Source organism: Colobus angolensis, unplaced genomic scaffold (genome assembly GCF_000951035.1).
Source record: "Colobus angolensis palliatus isolate OR3802 unplaced genomic scaffold, Cang.pa_1.0 Scaffold156, whole genome shotgun sequence".
Lineage (NCBI taxonomy): Eukaryota > Metazoa > Chordata > Mammalia > Primates > Cercopithecidae > Colobus > Colobus angolensis.
The window spans coordinates 291,181-315,712 of NW_012114666.1; the positions used below are offsets into that span (position 1 = coordinate 291,181).

At 44.5% G+C, this 24,532-nt stretch overlaps 1 protein-coding gene across 1 annotated transcript in view; it reads left to right on the plus strand.

The window, feature by feature from the left end:
* Positions 1 to 24,532, plus strand: part of APCDD1L (adenomatosis polyposis coli down-regulated 1-like) — a 55,515-nt gene that overhangs the window by 12,515 nt on the left and 18,468 nt on the right. The window lies entirely within an intron of this gene.

Sequence of the window (24,532 nt, forward strand, 5' to 3'; positions counted from 1 at the left end):
GCCACCCAGGACGTTCATTATTGTTGCTGACAGGGACCTAGGGAAGAGAGGTTGGGCCCCTGAGTCTCTAGAGCCCTGTAAGAGCTTCAACAGGAACATGGAATAATTTGTAATTTGCATATTTATTGCTAAAGAGCTTCTAAGAGTGTTTGAGTTGAGACCAGAGCTGCTGGACTTCATTATTAAGTGGGTGAAACATATTCCCTGTTTACACAGATAATTTGCTTAGAAAGTTCTTTTCTCTTTTTTTAATTCTGCTTAAATACAAAGACAAACTTCTTTCTCTCTCTACTTCAAATTCTAATTTAGGAGAGCTTAAATGAGTGAGCATGTCTTTACTGTTTCTAGATAACGTCCTATAACTTCAGTGGTGAGAATGTCTCTTCATTCAAGTATTCAGTTCTTCAACAAGCATTCAGTGGGTGCCGATTACGTGCCTCGCACTGTTCTACACCCCAGGGATGTAACAGGGAACAAAATGAGCCTGGTGTAGACCTCATGGGACTTGCAATCTAGTTGGTGGGATGGGGCAGAGGTAGGACATACAAATTGGAAAACAAACACACAAAAGGCTGGGCACGGTGGCTCATGCCTATAATCCCAGCACTTTGGGAGGCCGAGACGGGTGGATCACTTGAGGTCAGGAGTTTAAGACCAGCCTGGCCAACATTGTGAAACCCCATCTCTACAAAAAATACAAAAATTAGCCTGGCATGATGGTGGGTGCCTGTAATCCTAGCTACTTGGGAGGCTGAGGCAGGGTAACCGCTCGAACCCTGGAGGCAGAGGTTCCAGTGAGCCAAGATCGCACCACTGCACTCCAGCCTGGGTGACAGAGTGAGACTCTGATTCAAAACAAAACAAAACGAAAAACACAAGACAATGGCAGATGGTGATAAGCACTGTGAGAGGAGAGAAGAAAGGGAGTGGGAAGAGTGACCAGGGAGGTGGGCTATTAGATGAGGCATATCTGGAAGGCTTCTCCAAGTAGACTGCATTGCAGCCCAGTCCTAAGAGATGAAAAGGAGCCGGCGCTAGAAGATCTGGAATGAGAAGAACCAACTGAAGGAAAGTCAGGATGGCTGCTAGAGAGTAACAGGACAAGAGGACGGGATAAGCAGGCCACCAAGAGGGTCACAGCCAAGCTTAGGGGCTTTGGAAAGCCAGAGGCAGGTTTGGGGATTCAAAAAGGCTTTCTGGTTGCTGAGTGGAAATGCATCTGTGGGAGGTGGTGACGGTGGCTTGGTTATATCTATAGGGTTAGAGAGAGGTGGGACCCTTCCCCTGTGTGTGTGGAGGTGGAACTGTCAGGACTTGGAGATGAACTGGATGGGGGGCCTGTATTTGCTTTCTGTGGCTGCCATAACAAAGAACACAGACTGTCTACCATCACACAAATCGGAAATTCTTTCTTGCCCAGCTCTGGAGGCTAGAAGTCAGAGATCAAGGTGTCCGCAGGGCTGGTTTCTGCAGAGTGCACCCTCCCTGGCTTGCAGGTGGCCGTCTTCGAGCTGTGCCCTCTACGGCCATTCTTCTGTGGGTACACATCAGTGGTATCTCTCTGTGTGTCCAAATTTCCTCTTCTTAGAGCGACACCAGTCAGACTGGATTAGAGCCCACTCTAATGGCCTCATTTTGACTTAATCGCCTCCTTAAAAGCCCTGTCTCCAAATACAGTCATGCTCTGAGGTACAGGGGGTTACGGCTTTAACATATGAATTTGGGGAGAATACAGTTCAGCCACTAACAGAGGCTCTAACAAACAAGAAGAGAAATATATTTAAAGGTAGACACCGTAGACTATCTAGTCCATCATAATCATTCAAGGGAATGACTTGTCCAAACTTCAGGACTGAAGTTACCCATGGGGATGGGACAGGCGGTTTCAATAAGACTAGGAGTATTCCAGATCTTAGCCTCAAGGGGGGATTCCCAGGGGTTCATCTTTAAAGTGAGTATGTCCATATCACACTGTGGGGTACCTGGCAGAGTGCTAACCCTCAGGGAGGCCGAGTAACAGTGGCCAGGATTGATGGCTTCACTCAAAGCTGCGGTATATCTGGAGGAGTGGGAGGGCTGGGGGAAGTGGACAGCTTGGAGAGCCCACAAAAGGCAAAACTCCCTGGACTGGGCAACTGGCTAGTGGGGAGTGCAGCGCAGGGTTTGCCTGGTGGACAGTGGCTTCCTTAGCCAGGATGAACGTCCAGAGACAGTCAAAGGTGAGGCCTGGAGGAAGGATGGGATGTCCTCAGGGCATGAGTGGCTGTGGCAGGGTGTGAGTCAAAAGGAAAGCCATTGGGTGGACAGGAAGAGACAAGGGGCCTTGGTTTCCCCTCCTGTAAAGTGAGGGCATGACATTTCCCTATCTCAAAACACTAAAACACTGCCAAAAGGATTAAATGAAAGAATATAGCAAGTAGCTCGTGAAGCTTCATTCTCAAGCATTTCCAAGGACCTGCTATGGGCCAGGTGCAGGACTGGGGCTGGGGATGGAGAGGTGAACACAAACAGAGCCATCAGGGTGCCCTTGGCTCAGAGCGGGCTGGATGTGACCCCCAGGATCCCACTGGTGAGGTTCCTGCTTGGGGTGGGAGGGTAGCAAATGCCAGGAGCCCCAGCATGCCCCTCATTAGATGCTGGCGGAATCCATTGTGATGAGTCCACAGATGGGAACACCTTACAGCCAGAAATAGAACATAGTAGAAAGATGACTTTGTGTCAATGGGAGACTGTCTCTACAAATTAAGTGAAAAAAATCAAAACAGAGTGCTTTAAATTCACATATGCATTTTCCCCCAGAAAAAAATGCTGAAAAATCTGATAATAATTTGTGATTTGGGAGGGAGGGACTAGGAGAGAAGGAGAGAGAAGCTTCACCTTATGCTGTTCAGTGTAGAGCACTTTGAAATTTGTTTTTGTTTTTCTAGGCTCCAGCTCTATTTAAAAACTAAAATATTTGTGTGTGTTTTTTTAAAAAAAGCCAATCTTGGTGTGAGATGGAAGTGCCTGGTCTGTAGTAGGCACACATACAAAATATCTGTTGAAAGAGTAAATGAATAAAGGAAGGTCAGGGAGGGTGAGAGACAGTGGAGCAGGTTTGCATATTTATGAGAGAAAAAAAGGAGGTTGACGACTCAAGAGAGACAGAGAGGGAGATGGGGCTAGGGAGGGAAGTTGGAGAGAGGAGAGACAGGGATGGGTGGGGTGTTTGGCACAGGGGTGCTCTCCTGCTGAGGATTCAGTTCCTTTGTCCTAGAGGCAGAAGCAGGGTGTGAGGGGGCATCGCCCACAGAGCAGAAGCAGGTAGGGGCTGGGAGCCCCTTCTTATGAACATGCTTGGGAAGGGCACTGAGGTGGAAGGAGGGAGGAAGGAGCCACAGCTTGTCCAAGGGCAGTTCTGGTGCCCAATCCAACAGCTCTTGAGGGCAAGGAAGTGGGATGAGGTGATTAATATTTTTGAGACCAAATTGCAGCGGTAAGGCTGGCGTGAGAAAAGATTGAGAAACTGGAGGCTGAGGATTATTGCAGGAGAAAGTTCCTCCTAGACAGGTGTCGACATAGGTGTGGTCAACTGAGGGGAGGTATGGGGATGCTGCAGGCTGCCCCCGGGTTCCATTCTCCTCCTCTCTCACTGTGGTGGAAGCCCTGTCTTAGCTGGGCATGTGGCCATGGAGAGGTGGTAGAAGGTTTCCCCGCCTCCCTTGCAGCTAGGTGTGGCCAGCAATGTGGCCACCGGAAGGACACAGCCCCTGCTTTCCTTCCCCTGGTAGAAATATAGACCTGCTGTGAGCTCAGTTGGACTGTGCTGATGAAGGTCACACCTAGGGATGGGGCAGAGCCACACACCAGAAGGAGCCTGAGCAGAGTAATCACACTGGCCCCAACTCTCCCTCCCACAGATGAAAAGTCAACTTCCACCTCATTGCGGTGACGGTTACTGTGGGTCTGCATCAGAGCAGCCAAAATTGTGTCCTCATTATTGGAATGAAATGAGAAGTTAAAGGGTTCTGCACCCAAGGTGGGGACCAGCCACCCACAGACACGTGATGGAGATGAGACTCCAAGAAGGGAGGAAGAGATGTGAGGCATGTACCCAAGGCCTCAGGGGGCCAAAAGCAGTGCCAGGGGCTGCAGATGATGCCTGCCCAGAGGGCAAGCATGGGGGTATGTCTCCAATGACAGAGGAGCTTTTGGACAGAGGAGGAGGAGGCATGTTCTAGAGATGGCTCTAGCTCAGCACCTGCAACCAAGGAGGCTGACTGCAGGTGAAGACCAAGGTTATCAGCTGGGAGGTGTGGCTTCAGCTGGTCTCGAGGTCCAAACAGAACTCAGGTGGCCAGGCCAGACAGACTCCCCTGGACCTCCTCCTTCTGCCCTGCTGGGCCCTCAACACCCTCTTCCCACCCAAGTGTGTCCCTATCAGCTTCCCCCCAGGCCAGCAGCCCCTGGCCTTTCTTGCTGTACAAGGGCCAATTCAGGAAAACCAACGATATTAACAGAACCCTTTTTTTCCTTTCTTTCTTCAAGAAATTATACCCTTGTTAATCAGGAAATGCAATATCTGAAACTGCATTTAAGCTCCTTTAATAGGTTCTCAATTACCGAAGGGGTTCATTTTGGAGGCTAAAATTTCAGCAACGCCACAACCAGCCTACTCCACGGCTCGGATTAGAATGTTGCCCTTCCGAACAAATTTCACTCTTGAGCAAGATGCTTTTGAAGCTAGCTTACATTGTCTTTGCTTGGCTGACTTTGTACGCTATTGAATTGGAAAATGTGGTTTGTATTATAAGGCCTCTTAATAATGTATGTTTTTGAAGCAAGGGACTTTTCCATTGCAAATGAGACAGAGAACACCATAGTTAGCACAAAAACGCCTCAGTCTGTTTTGAAACGTTATTTTCATTAGCCAGGTTTTTCACCGTAACAGGGATTTAAATTTTATTTTAAAAACAGCCTGCCACTGCCCCCCTCCTCAGGACGTATATTTATGCATATGCCTCCACAGGAAAAGATCTAGAGAGATGCACACACCAATAATATCGTTGCTGCCGAGAAGGGAGAGAAATGATTGAGGTGTGTGTACAGGGAATTCTGCTTCTCTGCATGAGACTTCTCTTTTAATATGAGAATCTATTAATAGAGGCTGCACAAGGTCCCTTCTCTCACCAGCTGTGTAATCTTCAGTAAGTGCTGCCGGTTGAATTGTGTCCCCCACCCAAATCCATATGTTGAAGTCCTGACCCCCAGGGCCTCAGCATGTGTGACCTCATTTGGAGACAGGGTCTTTGCAGAGGTCATCAAGTTAAAATGAGGTCATTCAGGTGGGCCCTCATCCAGCATGACCTCACAGAAAGGGGACATTTGGACATTTTGACTTGTGTCAAAGGAAGACGATGTGAAGAGATGCAGGGAGAAGGTGGCCATCTACAAGCCACAGGAAAGACCTGGAATAATCCCGGCCCAGCCTCAGAAGGAACCAACCCAGCCTGCACCTTGAGCCCAGACTCATGGCCTCCAGCAGGATGAGAACATAAATTCCTCTTGTTTTAGCACCCCATCTGTGGACACGGTGCAAGGCATCGGTTCCCTGGGCCTCCTAGTGGGCCCCCTTCCCACGGCAGGGAGACTCCCCCAGGGAGAACCCATTTTCCAGGGCAGCTCTGGCCAGGCCTAAAGCTTTGGTCTTGCTGCAACTTCCTTCCCTGAAACCCACATCTGCCCCTCAGTCTCCACCTGCTGCATGCACCCTCACCCCCAGGAGGCCCTATTCACCAGCTCCTGTGGGCCCGCCAACCCCCTCCTCATCCCCCATCCTGTGACCTCTGGTATCCAGGCTGCTGACTCTGGAGCCCTGTCTTTCTCAAGCTGTCCCCTCCATGGCCTCACTCCTCAAAGGGCCCTTGTCACTGGCTAGTGTCTGCAAGTTCAGACCTTCTAATATACGTATGCAAATTTGCATTGTGACTTTTCTTTTTTACATAGTTTGAGTTACTTGTTTTTTATTTCACTGGACACTGGCCAGAGTCTAACTGGCCACTCTTCCTCAGTGCTGCTCCTAGGGGTCCCTTTCCTCCTTGCCAGGCTCAGGCGTCACGCACCCTGGCCTGGCCCCCTAAGGGGTATTCCCTTGGGGTCTCCCGGGCCCTCCTCCACTCTCCCATGCACAGCTCCACTCTTCCTTGCAGAGTCTACTTGTAACACCCCAAGGGTTTCTGGTGTCTCGGGATAAAGACAAAACTGCCCCGCTCACCTGAGCCTCAGGGCCAGCTCTGGCCCCTGCACCCTCCTGGCCTGTCTGCCCCATGCTGACCTCCGACATTAGCTCTGTGTCTTCCTCGGCCACGTGGAGCCCACTCACACTGCTGTGTTGGGGTCAGCCTGGGCTTCAGCCTCTGGAGGATGTAGCTGAGGTCCCTGCCCTCGGGGCATGGTGGGGGTTGAAGAGCAAGTGTGTGCTGGGGCTCAGGGAGGCATCTCCGCCTAGAAGGTCAGGCCTGTTCAGACTAAGGCCATGCTACTGTGGCCTCCAGCCCTGCAGCATTTGATAAGGCTTCTATCTGGCCCCAAGGGCCGGCTTCCTGGGCACACCACCCATGCAGTCAGGCACACGCTCCCACACTCAGAAGGACCCCACACTGGCCTTAATGCTCTGCCGTCATCGTCTTGAAATTCTTAATACTTTTTGAACAAGGGGCCATGCATTTTCAATTTGCACTGGCCCTCAAATTAGGCCACTGGTCCCGGTGCTCCATATTTGTTGTGTGACTCTGGCAGGTATGGCACTAGGGTTGGCAGATGACAAGTCGAGGGAGACAGAGGCGTCCTCAGTCCTCTCAAGCTCCCAGTCGGCTGAAAGAGGCATGTGAGCACGAAGCATCCCGATCTGCACCAGTTGGGGCCAGTGTCCAGCAGGCCGTGGCCAGAAAGGACCCCACTATTGTTTCTGGAGGAGTGCAGGGGGCAGCAGGCTCCAGGGGACACCAGAGGGCCCACCTTGAGACAAGGTCATGGGGGTGTTCTCACTGAAGAGGAGACGCTTGAGCTGAAGGAGGAGAATGAGCCAGAAGGCCCAAAAAGAGCATTCCTGGCAGGCAGACCGGCAAGTGCACAGGCCTCAGGGTGGGTACAAGTGGGGTATGGCCAAGGGACTGCCAAGTGCTCAGTGGGCGCAGAATGCCAGGAGAAGATCGTGAGACAGGAATCACAGGCAAAGTACAGGGCTCACAGGACCTCGGAATGGAAGGGGCTTTCAACAGGACTCACTTGATCAAATGTGCATTTTTATCCGATATTTGAGGACTACAAAGTATATGTATACTTTGAAACACAGTTGACAGCTGGGCGCAGTGGCTCACACCTATAATCCCAACACCTTGGGAGGCCGAGGCAGGAGGATCACTGAGCCCCAGAGTTTGAGACCAGATTGGCAACATAGCCAGATCCCATCTCTACCAAAAAAATTTTTTTTCATTAGCTGAGTGTGGTAGTGGTGCACACCTGTAGTCCCAGGTACTCAGGAGGCTGAGGCCAGAGGATCACTTGAGCCCAGGAGTTTGAGGCTGCAGTGAGCCAATCCCATTGCACTCCAGCCTATGTGACAGAATGAAACCCTGACTCAAAAAAAAAAGGAAAGAAAAGAAAAGAAAGAAGAGAAGAGAAAAGAGAAAAGAAAGAAAAAAGAAAAGAAACGAAAAGAAAAGAAAAGAATAGCTCTCTCTGGGCTTGGACCTAGCTCGCCGCCACATGGCTAAACGTACCAAGAAAGTCGGGATCGTCCGTAAACACGGGAGCCGCTATGGGGCCTCCCTCCAGAAAATGGTGAAGAAAATTGAAATCAGCCAGCACGTCAAGTACACTTGCTCTTTCTGTGGCAAAACCAAGATGAAGAGACGAGCTGTGGGGATCTGGCACTGTGGTTCCTGCATGAAGACAGTGGCCGGCGGTGCCTGGACATACAATACCACTTCCGCTGTCACGGTAAAGTCCGCCATCAGAAGACTGAAGGGGTAGAAAGACGAGTAGACGCTCCTCTATCCTCTACTCTTTGAGACATCACTGGCCTATAATAAATGGGTTAATTTATGAAGAAAAGAAGAAAGAAAGAAAGAAAGAAAGAAAGAAAGAAAGAAAGAAAGAAAGAAAGAAAGAAAGAAAGAAAGAAAGAAAAGAAAGAAAAGAAACACAGTTGACCCTTAAATCACGTGAGTTTCACCTGCCCGGGTCCACTTATCCCCAGATTTTCTTCTACCTCTGCTGCCCCTGAGACAGCAAAACCAGCCCCTCCTCTTCCTCCTCCTCAGCCTACTCAACATGAAGATGATGAGGATGAAGACCTTTATGAGGAGCCACTTCCACCTAATGAATACTAAATATATTTTCCTTATGATTTTGTCAATAACATTTTCTTTTCTCTAGTTCACTGTATTGTAAGAATACAGTGTATAATACATGTTATATATGAAATATATGTGAATTGACTATATTATCAGTAAGGCTTCGCGTTAACTGTAGACTATTAATAGTTAGGTTTTGGGGGAGTTGAAAGTTACTGGTGGATTTTCAGCTGTGTGGGGCATTGGTGCCCCTAACTCTGGTGTTGTGTTGTTAAAGGTCAACTGTGAACATAATGTGGACACCCGTGAGCCCAGCCCTCATCCCAGAAACCACAACATTGCCCAAGTCTTCGTCCACTCACCTGTTCTCCACTTCTGAATTTTGCGTTTATCCATTCCTTGTTTTTTTTTCAGGGTACAGGTGCCCCCTGAACAGGGTATTTTTTTAGCTGTGCTTGTTCCTGAGGTTGATGAAAGTCATAGCTCACTGTACGTATTCTTCTGCGTTTGCTTCTGGCACTCGATATTATGTTTCTAAGGTGTGAGCACACTATTAGGTGTGGCTGTAGCTCCTCCATTTTCACTTCTGGATAATATTCAAACGTGTGAGGAAGCTGCAAGTTATTTTTCTCTTCTATCTACGATCATCTTGTTTGTCTCTAGCTTTTGGCTTTTACAAATAAGGCTCTTAGGAACCTTCTTGGACTTGTTGCTGGGTGTACATATGACAAAATCATAGTCATGATCTCTTAATGCCTCATGACTCACATTAGTGGGGCCCAACCGGTGTGCTTTCGTAATGAAAGAAAAGAGAATACTATGAGTGGATGTCTCATAGTAAGAGACAATATCATTTCCTGAAACTTCTGTTTCCATTATGTGCATGTTTATGTGCCTGTGTGCACGCACTGTGAGTGCATATATATGTGTGTGCATGCTTGTATTGTGTGTGTGCATGTGTGTGTGCATGCCTGCATTGTGTGTGAGTCCATGTGTACGTGTATGTGCATGCTTGCATTGTGTGTGTGCACTGTGCATGTGTGCATGCTTGCATTGTGTGTGTGCACTGTGCATGTATGCTTGCATTGTGTGTAAGGCATGTGTATGTGTGTATGCTTGCATTGTGTGTGTGCACTGTGCATGTGTGCATGCTTGCATTGTGTGTGAGTTCATGTGTGTGCATGTGTGCATGCTTGCATTATGTGTGAGTGCATGTCTCACACATTGTGCATGTTTGCATTGTGTATGTATGTGTCAGTGCATGTGTGTGCAAAGGCGTATATATCAGATGGTGATGTAAGATGTATTTCTGATTGTGATTCACAGAAAATGTTTGTAAACCACTGATCTCATGCTGTAAATGCCTATAAAGTTAACTTAGAAAAGTTATTTTACGGCCGGGCCCGGTGGCTCAAGCCTGTAATCCCAGCACTTTGGGAGGCTGAGACGGGTGGATCATGAGGTCAGGAGATCGAGACCATTCTGGCTAACACGGTGAAAGCCCGTCTCTACTAAAAAAATACAAAAAACTAGCCGGGCGAGGTAGTGGGCGCCTGTAGTCTCAGCTACTTGGGAGGCTCAGGCAGAAAAATGGCGTAAACCCAGGAGGTGGAGCTTGCAGTGAGCTGAGATCAGGCCATGGCACTCCAGACTGGGCAACAGAGCAAGACTCTGTCTCAAAAAAAAAAAAGTGTTATTTTACTAAGTACTCATCCCAATTTATGCTCCTATGGGCAGGGTTCCCATTGGTCCTCACCTACACTTGCTATTTTTGGAATTCATAAATTTTGATGATCCAATGTGTGCAGAATATAACCTTACTGGGTCTTAATTTGCACAGCCCTGATTATTAATGTGTTTGACAGTCTCTATGTATCTTTATTTACCATTCTCGTTTCCTCTTCTGTGAAATACCAGCTTATGTCTTAATGTCTATTTTTCTCTGGTATGATTTATCTTCTCCTTTAGATTTGGAGGACTTCTTTACACATCCTATATCTTAATCCTCTGCTGGTCATGTGTGTTGTAGATGTCTTTTCATTCTCTTTATGGTATAACAGAAGTTCCTCATTTTAATAGGATCGTATTTACCAGCTTGCCTTTTGCACTTGCACATTTTAAGAAATCCTTTGCTAGCTCAAGATTATAAGATATTCTTCTACATTTTCTTCTAAAAGCTTTAGCATTTTACCTTTTTGTACATTTAAGTTTTTTCCCCCCATTGGAAGTTGATTTGGGGGTATGAACTGACTTCTTTTTCCTTTCCACGGGGATAACCAATTGTCCTGGCTCTATTTCTTGACCAGCCCTCTCTTCTCCACTTATCAGTAACACTGTCCTGTTATCTAGCAAGCCTCTGTAAATTTCAGGAGTCACCATCTGAGCTCTCTGTTCTATTGTTTTGGTCAATTTGTTTATCTTTTCACAGAATATACAATGCTACAGTTACTGGAGTTTTCAATAAATCTTATAAGAGCTGTGATGCCCCTATATCTTACTGTTTTTCAATTCCTGACACCTTTGCTCTTTCATATACATTTTATAACCACCTTCTCAAGATCCTAAAAAAATAAGATAACCTGTTGGGATTTTGACTGGAATCTATTATACATATGAACCAGTTTGTAGAAGGTAGACATCTCTTAATATTGTCTATCCTTGAATATATCTCACTTCATTTATTTATACCTTTAATGTCTTTCATGAAATTTTAATAATTTTCTCCAAACACATCTTGCATATTTTTATAAAATTTATTCCTAGGTATCTTATATTTTTTAACTGCTGTTGTAAATGATATATTCCCTCCCCACAACTATGTGCTGTTATAAAATATAATTGATTCTTATATATTGATTTCTTTTATCCAACCATCTTTCTAAACACTTATTATTTCTAATAATTTGTAGATTTTGAGTTTTTACATAGACAATCATATCATCTACAAATAGTGATCATTTTATTTCTTTTAAAATACTTATACCTTTTATTTCTTTTTCTTGTTTTGCTGCAAGGACTGTCAGTAAAACATTGAAAGTCATTGTCATTCATTGTGATGGAGGCATCCTTGTCTTTTTTATTCCTGATCTCAGAAGTTATCACTAAGAAATATCATTTAGAATAAGCTTTTTTGGTACATAATGCCCTTAATCAGCATAGATACATATCAAACTATTTCTCATTTTTAAATTATGAATGGGTTTGGAATTTTATCAAATGCATTTTCTGCATCTTTGAAAAGATCTTTTAATCTGTGAATGTGGCAAGGATATTTACAGATTTTTCTAATGTTAATGAATTGCATTATTAGGATAGACCCAACATGGACATAATGTGTTATCTTTACATTCCATTTACTCATATTTTATTTACGACTTTTGCAACCATGTCCATAAATGCGATTGGCCTATACCTTTCCTCTCTCATACTGTCCATAATTTTTCCTTTTCACACTGCCCTCAAAAGGATTCAGGGTCTCTGTCTTGCAAGAGTACTTTCCAAAACCCGGAAGGGTATCGAGTGTGAGAACCCCAGCAATGTGTTCACATGGACTTAAGTTTTCGAAAACATAGCAGATTTCAACATTAATCAGTGAAGAGACAGTCTCTTCCCACTCTGTCTTTTGCTGGTTCTTTCACTGGTTCTTCACACTCTGCCTTTTGCTGTGAATGTTGAAGTGACCGCGGGCACTTGGGGGATCAGCTTCTGGAGAGGTTGTGTTGAGAATTATTTTAGTTAGTGCCGTTAAGTTTGTGTGTTATGCAGCCCCTTCCATGTGTCATTAAGTTCTCGCTAGCAAGGTCAGTGTAGGACTGACTTCCCCAAATACCCCTGCTTCTCACGGTCCTCCCTGCCCACTGCCAAATACCCCTGCTTCTCACGGTCCTACCTGCCCACTGCCAAATACCCCTGCTTCTCACGGTCCTACCTGCCCACTGCCAAATACCCCTGCTTCTCACGGTCCTACCTGCCCACTGCCAAATACCCCTTCTTCTCACGGCCCTACCTGCCCACTGCCATGGCGTGAAGATGCACCACGAATGTGTCCTCAGCACCAATCACTAGAACCATGGGGCAGTGGAGAGACAGGTGTGAAATGTGTAGAACCAGAAGCTGGTCTAGGGAAAGTTGTCGCAAATCTCATAGCTTATACATGAAAGAAACTTCATAGAAGTTTTCCAAATTTGATAATCCTAAAAACTTAATGAGTTGTTAAGCTGAAAAAGAAATCTCCTGAAGGATCGGCAACAAAAAATATTTTTACAACGAAGGAAGAAGAAAGAATAAGCGGCCTTTCTACTCTTGCCATAGAAAATGAAAATATGAAATCTTTGTCGTGTGAAGAGGTAAAGCCAACCCAATCTAAAAAGTGTAGGAAAACACTATTGTAGAAAACTCAATTGAATAATAAAAATAATATACGAGTTCTCTAAATTTTGTTGTGTTTGTGGTACGTGTCAGCTTTATAAAATTTGTAATTTATTGTTATTTTCCAATTCTAAATATGTACTTTTATGCCAATTTTGAATTTTTGTATGAATTTCCATTCTTTTTCTTAAGAAGGCCCCCGAAATTGAATAAACTTCAGGCTCTACAAAACCTAGATCTGCCATTCATACTAAGAGCTCACAGAATGAGTTGGAGATTGCACCCTTTTTCTACTTTCCGGACGAGTTTATATAAAATTGGAGTGATATTGTTCTTTTCTTCCCTTTTTTTATCCAGACAAAGTTTCACTCTTGTTGCCCAGGCTGGAGGGCAGTGGCGCAATCTCGGCTCACTGCAACCTCCGCCTCCCAGGTTCAAGCGATTCTCTTGCCTCAGCCTCCAAAGTAGCTGGGATTACAGGTGCCCACCACAACACCCAGCTAATTTTTTTGTATTTTTAGTAGAGACAGGGTTTCACCATGCTGGCCAGGCTGATCTCGAGCTCCTGACCTCGTGATTCGCCCACCTCGGCCTCCCAAAGTGCTGGGATTACAGGTGTGAGCCACCGTGCCCGATCCTAATTTTTTTTATTTTTTAATTTTTTATAGAGATGGGTTTTCTCCATGTTGCCCAGGCTGGAGTCTCAAACTCCTGGACTCAAGCAATCCGCCCACCTCCGTCTACCAGAGTGCTGGGATTTCAGGTGTGAGCCACTGCACCTGGCCTGCCTGGTTTTGTTTGTTTGTTTGTTTTGGTTTGTTTGTTTGATTAGTGTTTGGTGTTGGTTTGGGTTACATTTGGGGCAGGGAGCAGATTTTTAAATTATTCCTCAATTTCTTCAACACTTACAGAACTATTCAAGTTATAAACACACACGTTGGATCATAAACTTCTTTTTTTTATAAAAACATGCTGGATCTGTAGTTTTGTCTCTTTTTCATTCTCAGTAATTTTAATCTCTCGTCTCCTCTTTTCCCCCTACTCACTCACTCTCCTTTCCTTTCTTTCTTTTATTTGATCAGTCTTAGCAGAGGTTGATCTAATCTCTCAGGGGTTTCACAGAAGCAACTTAGACCTCATTCATTGTCTCTTGTAGTTTTGTTTTCTATTTTATTAGTGTCTGCTTTTTTCTTCTCCTTTATTTCGGCTTATTCAATTTTTCTATTTCTAACTTCTTAAATTGGATGGTTACCTTTAATTCTTAGGCTTTCTTCTTTTAACAATATGCTCATAAGCCTATAGGTTTACCTCAAAGTATTGATTTCTCTGCATTCCATGAGTTTTGATGTGTACTATTTTTACTTTTTGCTTAGTTCTAAGATCTGTGTTCTTTTGATTTTGATTTTGATTTCTCCATTGATGCCTGAGTGTTTGGGAAGTGTTTCTTACATTTCCAAACACATAGAAATGTTTGAAATATTTTTATTTCTGGCTTTTAATTTATCTGCATTGCAATCAGAACTATAGCCTGTATAATACCAATTCTTTGAATTCTTTGAGACATTGTATGGCCTAGTATGGGGTCAGTTTTTGTAAATGTTGCATATGTGTCTGAAAAGAATGTTCACACTCTAATTGTTGGACACAGTAATATATGTGTGTGTGTGTGTGTGTGTGTGTCTATGTACATTAGTCCCTCCCTTCACCTCAGGGGAGGCATTCCAAGACCCCCAGTGGGTGCCTCAGACTGTGGATAATACCGAATCCCATGTCTACTATGGTTTTTCCTCTTATCGCATTGTATAGGGCAGGTAGTGTATATGTGGATACACTAGACAAAAGGGGGATTCACATCCTGGGTGGGATGGAGCAGGCTGGTGGAAGATTTCATCATGCTACTCAGAACAGCACTCAATTTAAAATGTATGAGTTGTTTATTTCTGGAATTTTCCATTTAATATTTCCAGATCATGGTTGACTGCAGGTAACTGAAACCACAGAAAGCAAAACTGCACATGAGGGGACCACTGTGTACACTATGCTTACATAACACACATGCATACACACACATACACACACAGATGCACGCACTGGCACACACATATATATGAAAGGAATTAAACTTGTTCATTGTGTTTTTTAAGCTTTTGTGTCATTACTGATCTTTTGTCTACTTGGTCTATAAATAATCAGAAGAGTTGTGCAAAACTATGCCATTATAATGATGGATTTGTCAATATTTCGCTCTAGCTCTAGCAATGTTTGCTTTGTATGTTCTGATATGGCCATCTTTTCTTGGCAGGTTGGACCTTTTGTGGAGTGACCACCTTTATCCCTAATAGTGCTTTTTATTGCATAGCCTACTCTACCTGATTTTGATGTAGCCACCCAGTTTCCTTTTACTTAGTATTTGGCAAGTTTTGTGAATTATTTCACTTTCATACTTTCTGTGTCCCTATAATTCAAGTATGTCTGTTGTAAATAACACATAGCTAGGGGTTTCAAAATCCAATTAGATAATCTCTGTTAATTGGTAATTAAATCCATTTACATTTTTTCATATTTGTTTTTAATCATCTTTTATTTCCCACAAACTACACTTTTTATGCTCCTTTTCTCCTTTCTTGCTTTTTTTTAATATTTAAGGAATTAGTTTATTTATACTTACTCCTATTACTTTATCTTTCTTTCTTCTGGTTTGGAAGTTACACAATGCTTCTATTATTTTAGCAGCTAACTCTTGAAATTATAACATCTTAACTCTTTTCCTGATTAATGCAAGAAATTTAGAACACTAACCTAATCATTTATCTTCCAAATTACATACTTCTGTTTTCCAGTATTTTTGTTCTGTCCTTTTCCTCTTTTCTTAACCCCACAAAATGAAAGGTTATTTTATTTCTTTATTTAAAGAATTACATTTTCCAATTCTTTGCATGTTATTTCTTCTTAAAACTAAGACCTTCCCAGCCTGGCCAACATGGTGAAACCTCATCTCTACTGAAAATACAAAAATTAGCCAGGCATGGTGGTGTGTGCCTGTAATCCCAGCTACTTGGAGGCTGAGGCAGAAGAATTGCTTGAACCTGAGAGGCGGAGGTTGCAGGGAGTCAAGATCGTGCCACTGCACTCCAGCCTGGTGACAGAGCAAGACTTCATCTAAAAAGAAAAACAAAAAACAAAAAACAAAATAAAACAAAAAAAACCCTTCCCTCCAGTAAATTTTCCTTCCTAATAAATTCCTTTGTTTAGAAGTTCATTTAATAGAGTGTAGGATGATGAACACTTTCAGTATTGTTTATTTGAAAATGTCTTTGTTTTGCCCTTGTTGTTGAAAGAGTGTTTTGGTGGGTACACAAATCTAGGTTGGTGACTACTTTCTGTTTGGTGCTTTGCAGGGTCAGATGTTTATTTCTTTGGATTTTTCTTAATCCCACTTGGTACTCACTGTGCTTCCAGTAGTTTAGTGTCTTTTATCACTTCTGGAAAATTGTTAGACATTCTTCTTCACTGATTGCATCTCCTCTACCCCTTCTTTTTTTTTTTCTTTTTTTTTGGTCTTTATGGAAGACATTAGTTAGACTGTCTCATGATAGCTCCTATGTCTCTTAACCTCTTCATCTTAGTTTGCGTTCCCTCTCTTTTTTTCCTAAATTTTGGGTAATTTCTTTACATCCATTTTCCAATTCACTAATCTCCTTTTCAACAGTGTCTAATCTGTTTCCTGAACCAGCCACTAAGTTCTTATTTCAAAAATGTTATTTTTGTTTCTCAAAGTTGTATTTGTTCATTTTCCAGATCTGCTTGATCATTTTTACGGCTCATGCTGTTTGCTCATTTTTTAACTTCCATGTTTTATTTTATTAAACATTTCATGTGTATTACTCTATATTCTGTGATAGATAATTCCAATATCTGATACACATTTTTTGCTTCTGCCAGCTGTTACTCCATAGTGGATTGTTTACTTGTGTATTGGGGGATCTTTGAGAATTCAGATTTATTTGATCTTAATCTGTGAAAAATATTATAATTGAAAATAATAATACTTTTTTCTAGAGATTATTTATATTTGCTTCTCCCAGGAACCAGGGCATCAGCAGCTTGGCAGCACTCTAGCCCCTGATCTGCTCAACCTCATGCCACAGGCAAAGAAGACAATGACATCTGTCCTCTGGAGGGGCTCTCCAAGCCCCCCTTAAGCTCACTTTGGGAGCCAGAGAACTCAGAAGCTTCTCTACTTTATGAAAAAGCATAATTTATACCAAATCTAGTTAGGCACAGTGGGGAAGGCCTTCAGAATATTCAGATAAGCTATACTGCAGAAGCAGAATGCTGATTTGCATTTTTTAAAGATCATGCTTGCTGCTCCGTGGAGAATGAATTACAGGGGCCAGAGTGAGTGCCAGGGAAACAGCGAGAGGCCCCTGTCAGCCTTTCATCTGAAAAATGATGGTGACTTGAGCCAGAGTGATGGCAGTGAAAATAAACAGAAGGGTATGAATCCAAGTTAATGGAGTATATGCCGATTAACTTGCGCCCCTTGTTTATTTGTAGGCACGGAAATGTGTGATTAACCACAAACCTTCATTAACTTGTCATTTCCCTTCCAATATTCATATGTTAGACTTGTAAAAATGAAAACTTCGCTTTCTATATTTGCTAATATCCAGTGTGGCCCAAGATCTAAGGACACAGGCACTCTTGTACATCACTGAGGGAAGATCAATTGAAACAGTATTTTTGGAGGACAATTTGGACAAATCTATTGACATGTTAATGCACATTCAATTTTTCTGTTAAGAATTTCTCCAATGGAGACCCAGAATATTTATACCAAGACATATTTAAAAGGGTGTCCAATGTATTGTTGTTTTGATAATTGCATGTGTGTGTGTGTGTGTGTCTGGGTACCACAACCTAAATGACCATTAACAGAGGATTGCTTAGCTACATCAAGATTCGTCTAAATAATGGAATACTATTTTGTCTTTTCCATAAGAGATAAGTCTGCAACAGAAAACTATCTCTGATAATTTAAGTGTAAAAAGCAAAATGCAAAACGATGTCTGTAGAAAGATTGCAGTCATAAAAAAATAAAAAATAAAAAAATAAAATAAAACTTTAATAGCAGAGATCGGCAGGAAACCATTTTTCTGGCAGGATACACAAGGAACTGTTAAAGTGATTCTGTTTGAAGGAAGCAACCAAAGCTTCAGGGTAGGAAGAGACTTGCAGTTTTCATTTTACACTTTTTTTTATACATTTTGAAAATTCCACTGCAAGCCACATATTGCTTTTGTTTGAAGAGTTTAGCCTGTTTTTATTGGACTCTTCTTGATTAGGGCACCGGCCTCCCTGAGTTATTACATCTCCTGCTTCTGCCCCTGCATCATCTCTGATTTCTCCGCTGCAGACTGTGAATGTGTGAATGTGTGTTAGTCCCCACAGTCTTCAAAAAAAAAAAAAAATCAACCACCCACAAAGATAGCTAAACCTATTGTTCAGTTAAAACAATAGATTTCAAATAATAGGTATAGGGTGACCCCATTTTTATAAAAATGATAATTGGATAAATACAGGTATGTATGTATAAGAAAAAAAAAAGCCTAGAAAGATTTATTTATTCATTCAACAAAAATGTATTGCCCGCCTACCGTGGGCCAGGCCTTGTTGTAGAGATGGAAGTTCAGAGGGGACCAAAGTCCCTGTGCTGTGCCTTTTGGCACCCCCAGACTCTAGAAGCTGGAGGGTAATGTACACCAGCAGGTTAATGGCAGTTCATTCTGGGTTAGGTGACTGTGGACGTGCTTTTAAATCATCTTTGTGCTTTTCTGCATTTTCTAATTTTTTTTTTTTTTTTTTGCCTTGTGCATGGCATAAAAGAACTTACATAAAAATAATAATTAAACCATTAAGCACAATCTATCTCACACATCTCCCTGGTTTTGACTTTCTTCTCTGTCCATAGCCAAGTTGTTACACTCATCCATGCAATATTTGGGACACACAGATGCTAACATATTTTTTGTTGTGTGTATGGAAATTAGATTTAACTTGGCATCCTGCATTTTATCTGCAACCCTATTTATCAAACAACTTGCTCCCCATTCTGACTGTGCCCCCTTCCCTGGCCTCTGCCTGAGCCTTCTCCCTAGAGCCACTTCCCTGGGGACTCTGCCTCTCCAGAGGCCGGCTTCTCCAGCCCATTATCGTTCCTGGGTGCTGTGTGGAGAGGTGAGTGGGCCCAGCTGAGTGCCCTCTCTAGATGCTCAAAATGTACCCTCTAAATGTGGTACTCCTCCCCAGTTCTCTATCTCAAACACCTGCACCCCATCCTTCCCACGTCCCAGGCTGAGAAGCTGCACCCCACTTTACCTTACAAGGTAGCCTCCCCATCTTTGGCCCCATCCTCAGAGCCTCCTTGCTCAGGAATTGACTTGGTACCCACAGGCCCTCTCAAGTCCTTCCTTCCCCAGCCCTCAGATGTGCACGACATCATCTTTAATGCAAGCCAGCAGGGGCCTTGGAGCCTGGGCCTCCCACCACCTGTCACCAGGTGCCATTCCGGCCATTTGGCCACATCTGATTGTTACTGTTCTGTAATTGAGTCAACATTTCTCTCCACATCAACTAGCTCACTCTCACTTATTTTTAAAAATAATCTATCCCTCTGTGCCTTAGCCTCGTCCTAACAGCAACTCAGGATTGACGTGTCAGTCATTGAATTGAGTCAAAATAGACATGAAATTAATCCAATGTAAAATGTCCACCATGGACCCCTGGAATGGTGGGCAGTGCCACCCAGGAGGACAGCCAGCGTGGAAAACACTGCTTTTCAAAGCACACACCTGATCTCACCCCCTGCAAGCCCTCTGCCCACCTCCTGGAGAACATTCCAGCCCTGAGAAGCAGCGGGTAAGGCCTCCTTCCGCACCTGCCGCTCTGTGCTTCTCTAGCTTTCCCCATGACAACCCTCTGTACAGTGCCACCATCATGCATGGACTAATTACATCCTCCTCCATCTCTCTTTGCTGGTTCACACCTCCCTGCTACCTTGCAGCTCCTGCCTGGAGTGCCCATTATAGCTCTCTCCATCTGTCAAGCAGTTTCTTGTCTTGCAAGACCTCAAAGCACACACAGGCAGTGGGGCCCCTCTGGAGGCCCCTCTTCTCTTTGAGTTCCTTTTGGTAAACTGGACCAGTATTAGGCAGAATAATTGGCTTGGAATGTCAGACCCTGAGCCCTTGTAGATGCCTCTGTGCTCTGCAACCCCATGGCCAAGCACATAGTACGTGCCCGATAAATGTTGAGCCAAGACCAGGGCTGTAAGTGCAGATGGAAAGAGGCTAGGGGTTTACAGTTACTGGACCCAGTTTTGAATTTGGGCCTCTCCACCTGAGGGTTATGTGACAGAGGCAAGATACTGTCAGGCTTTCCCTTCTGAGCTTCCGTTTTGGGGTCTGTAAGATGGGGGCAGTCATCACCCCATCTGGAATGTTTGTGATAAGGGTCGAGCAGATCCATGAATGTGGGCTTCGAAGACTCCAGAGCTTTACCAAAAACGTGCATCTTGTTATTGTGGTGGTAACCATGATACTCTGATGACTCACCCGCTGTGGTCATCCAGTTAGCACCGCTTTGTCCCCTTCCTGAGCTACATGTGCTCTTCCCAGGGTAAGAGCACAGCTGGGCCGGGGTCATGAGGGAAGGTGAGAATTACAAGCCTGTTTATTTAACATTTAGGAAGCCAACACATTTTCCTGTACCTTGTCTGCAACACTTAAGCCAATATTTGCATCTTTGGGATTCTATTTGTATGGTAATTTAAAAATAGGGTGCGAACTTACAGCCGGTCTTTCTCCTGAAACTCTAAAAGCACATTAATTTTCTAGACGGTAAAATAATGCAATAATTAAATATTACCATTTATCTTCAAATCTGGTAACTCCTAGCAAAATGGGTTTTTCGAAACATGATGTAGGTTTTCCCACAAAATTGCACTCTAGGGAAATTTCTTAGTTTGAATGTATGAAAGAGACCACGAACTTAATCTCAACACAATGTAAGAAAAATTGATTTGTTAAATTACAATAATTTTCTTGCATTTAAAATCTCAGTGCTTCCTGTCGCAGCTGACCCAAAGGCCCCCGTATATGTGTCTTTGGGGAAAGGCCCAAGGAGCCGAGATGTCTTGTTTCATTGTTTATGAAGCTTCCCACATGCCCTTTTATGTGGTTCCAACTGGAGCTTTTGTTCTGTTGTTGCAAACTTCTCTGAAAGAGGCAACGCTAGGTGACCCTTCGCCCTTGCCTTCAGTCTCTAAATACGTTCTCTGCGCGAGTGGAAAGGAAGATCTCCCACGTGGAAGAAAGTTTGGGCACCAGAGCTGGCCTTGGTGGGCTCCTTCTTCCCCAAGGACTGGGTGGAACGAGGGAGGCTGGGTGACCCTGGGCTGGAGGCCGAAGCTGGAGCGGGCGGTGGGAGGGTTCGCCACAGTATCCCAATCGCCCCAACCAAAGCTCAAGAGGGCCCCCTTGTGGAAGCTCCCAAGAACAGCTCGGTGAGTGGTGTGTTTCCCCCCACGCTGGGGTTCCTCTCAGTCACCCCCGACATCTTGGGGCAGGTCTCAGATCCAAGGATACTCAATGGAAACCACCATCCTCCATCCCTGTCTCCTCAAAACCTAAATATTTATGCGACACGGCAAGATTCTTGGCCCCTCTGGGGAAGAGCTGGTGGAGAACCAGTTGCCAAGGCTCCATGAAGAGTTCAGTCCCTCAAGCTGGAATCCCAAGAGTCCTTCTCAGGCACCCTTTCTGGGTTCTGAGGGGTCTTCACCGTGATGTATACGAATATCTTTCTTGTTGAATGTGTCAAAACCTTGTGATTATCTTGCCAAAGTCCTCTTCTACAGAACAATGAAAGCTTCAGCCTTCTGCCAAGAGAGCTAATAAGAGTTCAGTCCAACGGGAGACTCCCAGATACACATTCTGTTTGGCAAACACTGACTCCTAACTACACCCCTTAGGGCAGTCACCAGGACATTCAGTGAGATCCAGGCACGTTCGGAACCCCTGCTACACAGTGATGCTACAAGCTATCATCATCCCCTCACCGGCTCCTCCAAGCACCAGGTGGGATGTTGGCATCAGTGGACAGCATTGGCCAAGTTTGGTATAAATAATGTCTACAGACCAACGTGCAAGCTGGGAACACAGCAGCTAAAGTTGGGCTAACAAGGCCTTGTCTCCAAGACACCAGAACATCTGGGTGAAAAGGGAAACGCTCCCATCCATCACCCTGCTGCCTTGGCTCTTTAGAAACAGCTGGCCTGTGGCTGGGATGTTCCAGTTTCCAACTGGGTGGGAACTCCGGCCAAAGCGAGAGTAATTAGCGTTATCATGGGGCCGAGGGAGAGTTTTCATGTGCACAGTTTTCATTCTGGAACATTCCTAAACAAACAAACAGAAAAACCTAGCTTATGAGCCAGGCTTGGTGGGCCAGAACTCATCTCCCCAGGCTCCCATTCCTTTCCCATTCTGTGGACTGTGCACTTCCTTTCTCTCAGCAGGAGAGGCTAAGCAGAGGCCTCAGGGAGGTATCCTCAGTGGCCAGCCGCTTCCTCATACACAGCGTTTTCCATTGTGACTTAAGCACATGTCACACAAACATGAAGCAGTCACTTTCTCCAGGTGGTACCAGGCAAGGCCCACCTTTGTCCTCCATCCCGTGGTCCAGCCTGACCTGAGACTTTTCATGGAGAACTGGGGGGCCAGTAGCGAACCAAACCCTGTCCCTTTGATCGCCTTTCAACCCGCGGCTTCTTAATCCAAAGGACCTTCTGCTCCTCACATCCTCAGACCCACTCTCCCAGGTACCCAGTTCCTCTTGACTTTCTCAGGGCAGCCTTCAACTCTCTGAGCGCACTGAGCAGAGGAGGGCACATTCCAAAGGGCTGGGATGCTGAAGGTTGCGGGGAATGGAGGGTGCTTTTTTTTTAGAGCGAATCATTTCTGTGTTTCCCAAGATAGCAAAGTCCAACCCACTTCCCAACCTGCCTCCCAGCCCTGAACACAATGATTCTCAGATTAGGTGGATGAGGAGATTCAATTATAGCCAAATGAGAGACATGTCCGAGGTATCTGAGGACCAGCCATTCACACCAGAGGTTGGGGATGGGCTCCTTAGAATGCAAAGGGTGTCTCCATATTTCTGTTTGCTGATGCAGCATCCAATAGTAGCGTCCAATCTGCAGCCTTCTTGGGGGAGTTCTGGTGGAAACCCCACATGCCTTTTGTGCAGTGACTTCATTGGAAAGTACAGCTCTGGCTGTAGCAGTGCTGTGATGGCTCTGTTTCCATAGCCAGTCTGAAGTTTACTGGCCACGCAGCAGGGGCCACCGTCGCAGCCAGCATATCTCCATTTGTAAAAGGCAGCTTCCTCTAATCAAGAGAGGTTATTTTTTGGGTGGGGAGTCATTGCTGAAATTTTTACTTAAAATATGTGTAAGCTTCCTCCAGGTCCAAACATTCTAGGTGAATTACCTCAAGCTGACGGTTTTGAAATAAACTAAAGGGTTTCAGACATTTTAAGAAAAAAAAAAAAAAAAACAGCAAATCTTAATCCAAACCTCAGTATATAAAACAGAGCAACAGGTAGGGACCGTTTTGGCTAAAGCTGGGTCAAAGACTACATCCTACCTACTGGGTTGCCCTATCTGTTTCAAAAATAGCCCCAGGAGTCTTCAGAAACCAACTTGAAAACATGTGATACAGCAAAATGTAACATGCATGCTCCATCCTTGAGCTAGAGCTCTGCTGTCTAATCTGGCAGCTGCCAGCCACATGTAGTCACAGGGCACCAGAAATGTGGCCTGTCTAAATTAAGTTGTGCTATAAGGATAAAATATACCCCAAGTTCTGAAGACTTGATATGGGAAAAAAAAAAAAGCACATAAAATATTTCATTAATTGTTGTATTTGTTACATGTTGAAATATAGTACTTGGAGCCAGATAAAATATATCATTAAAATTGATTTTACCTGTCTCTTTTTAGCTTTTTTAACATGGCTACTAGAAAACATGCACCAATAAAATCACGCACAGGGCTGACATTTATGGCTTGCATTATGTGCCTACGGAGCTAGTGGAGCCTTCCTACGGGGTGCAGGACCATGTCAGGATCCTGGTTTCACTAGGGCAGGTTCCAAGGGTGAAAAGAAGCTTTGAAGCAAAGTACCTGGCATTTGCTTCTTAGGCCAGATCCAGCCTATCTAAGCCTGTGACATGATCTGATGCTCACACACTAATCTCCCTTCACCTACTTCTCTTTCCTCTCTACCTGCTTGGATCAGCCTGGCCCCCAGCCTGCTGGGAACTCCCTGACTGAGCACCCTTTCACCCTCAGCCAGATTCTTGGCAATCCCAACAACTGTAAACCGTCTCTTTCTCCCCTCCCGCTTCAAGCCTGACTCTAATGGCCACATCCAGAGAGGTGGGAGAAGGGTCACCAAGGAACTCACACACGTGCTACTATGGACCACAAGCCATTCATTCATTCATTCAATGAAAAGTAGTCATTGTAAATAGCATGTATTGAACACTTAGTATATGAAGGCATTGTCCTAAGCACTTTCCATGACTTAACACAACAAATACGTATTGGGCATCCATCAGGCACTGTGCCAGGTGCTGGAGAATCAGCAGTGAGCAAGAGAGATGAGGACTCAGCCCTCAGGAAGCTGGCAGAGTAGTGGAGTCACAGTGAGAGGAAGGGAGAAATGAGGGAAGGGAAGGGAAGGGGAAGAGGGAGGGAAGGAGGGAGG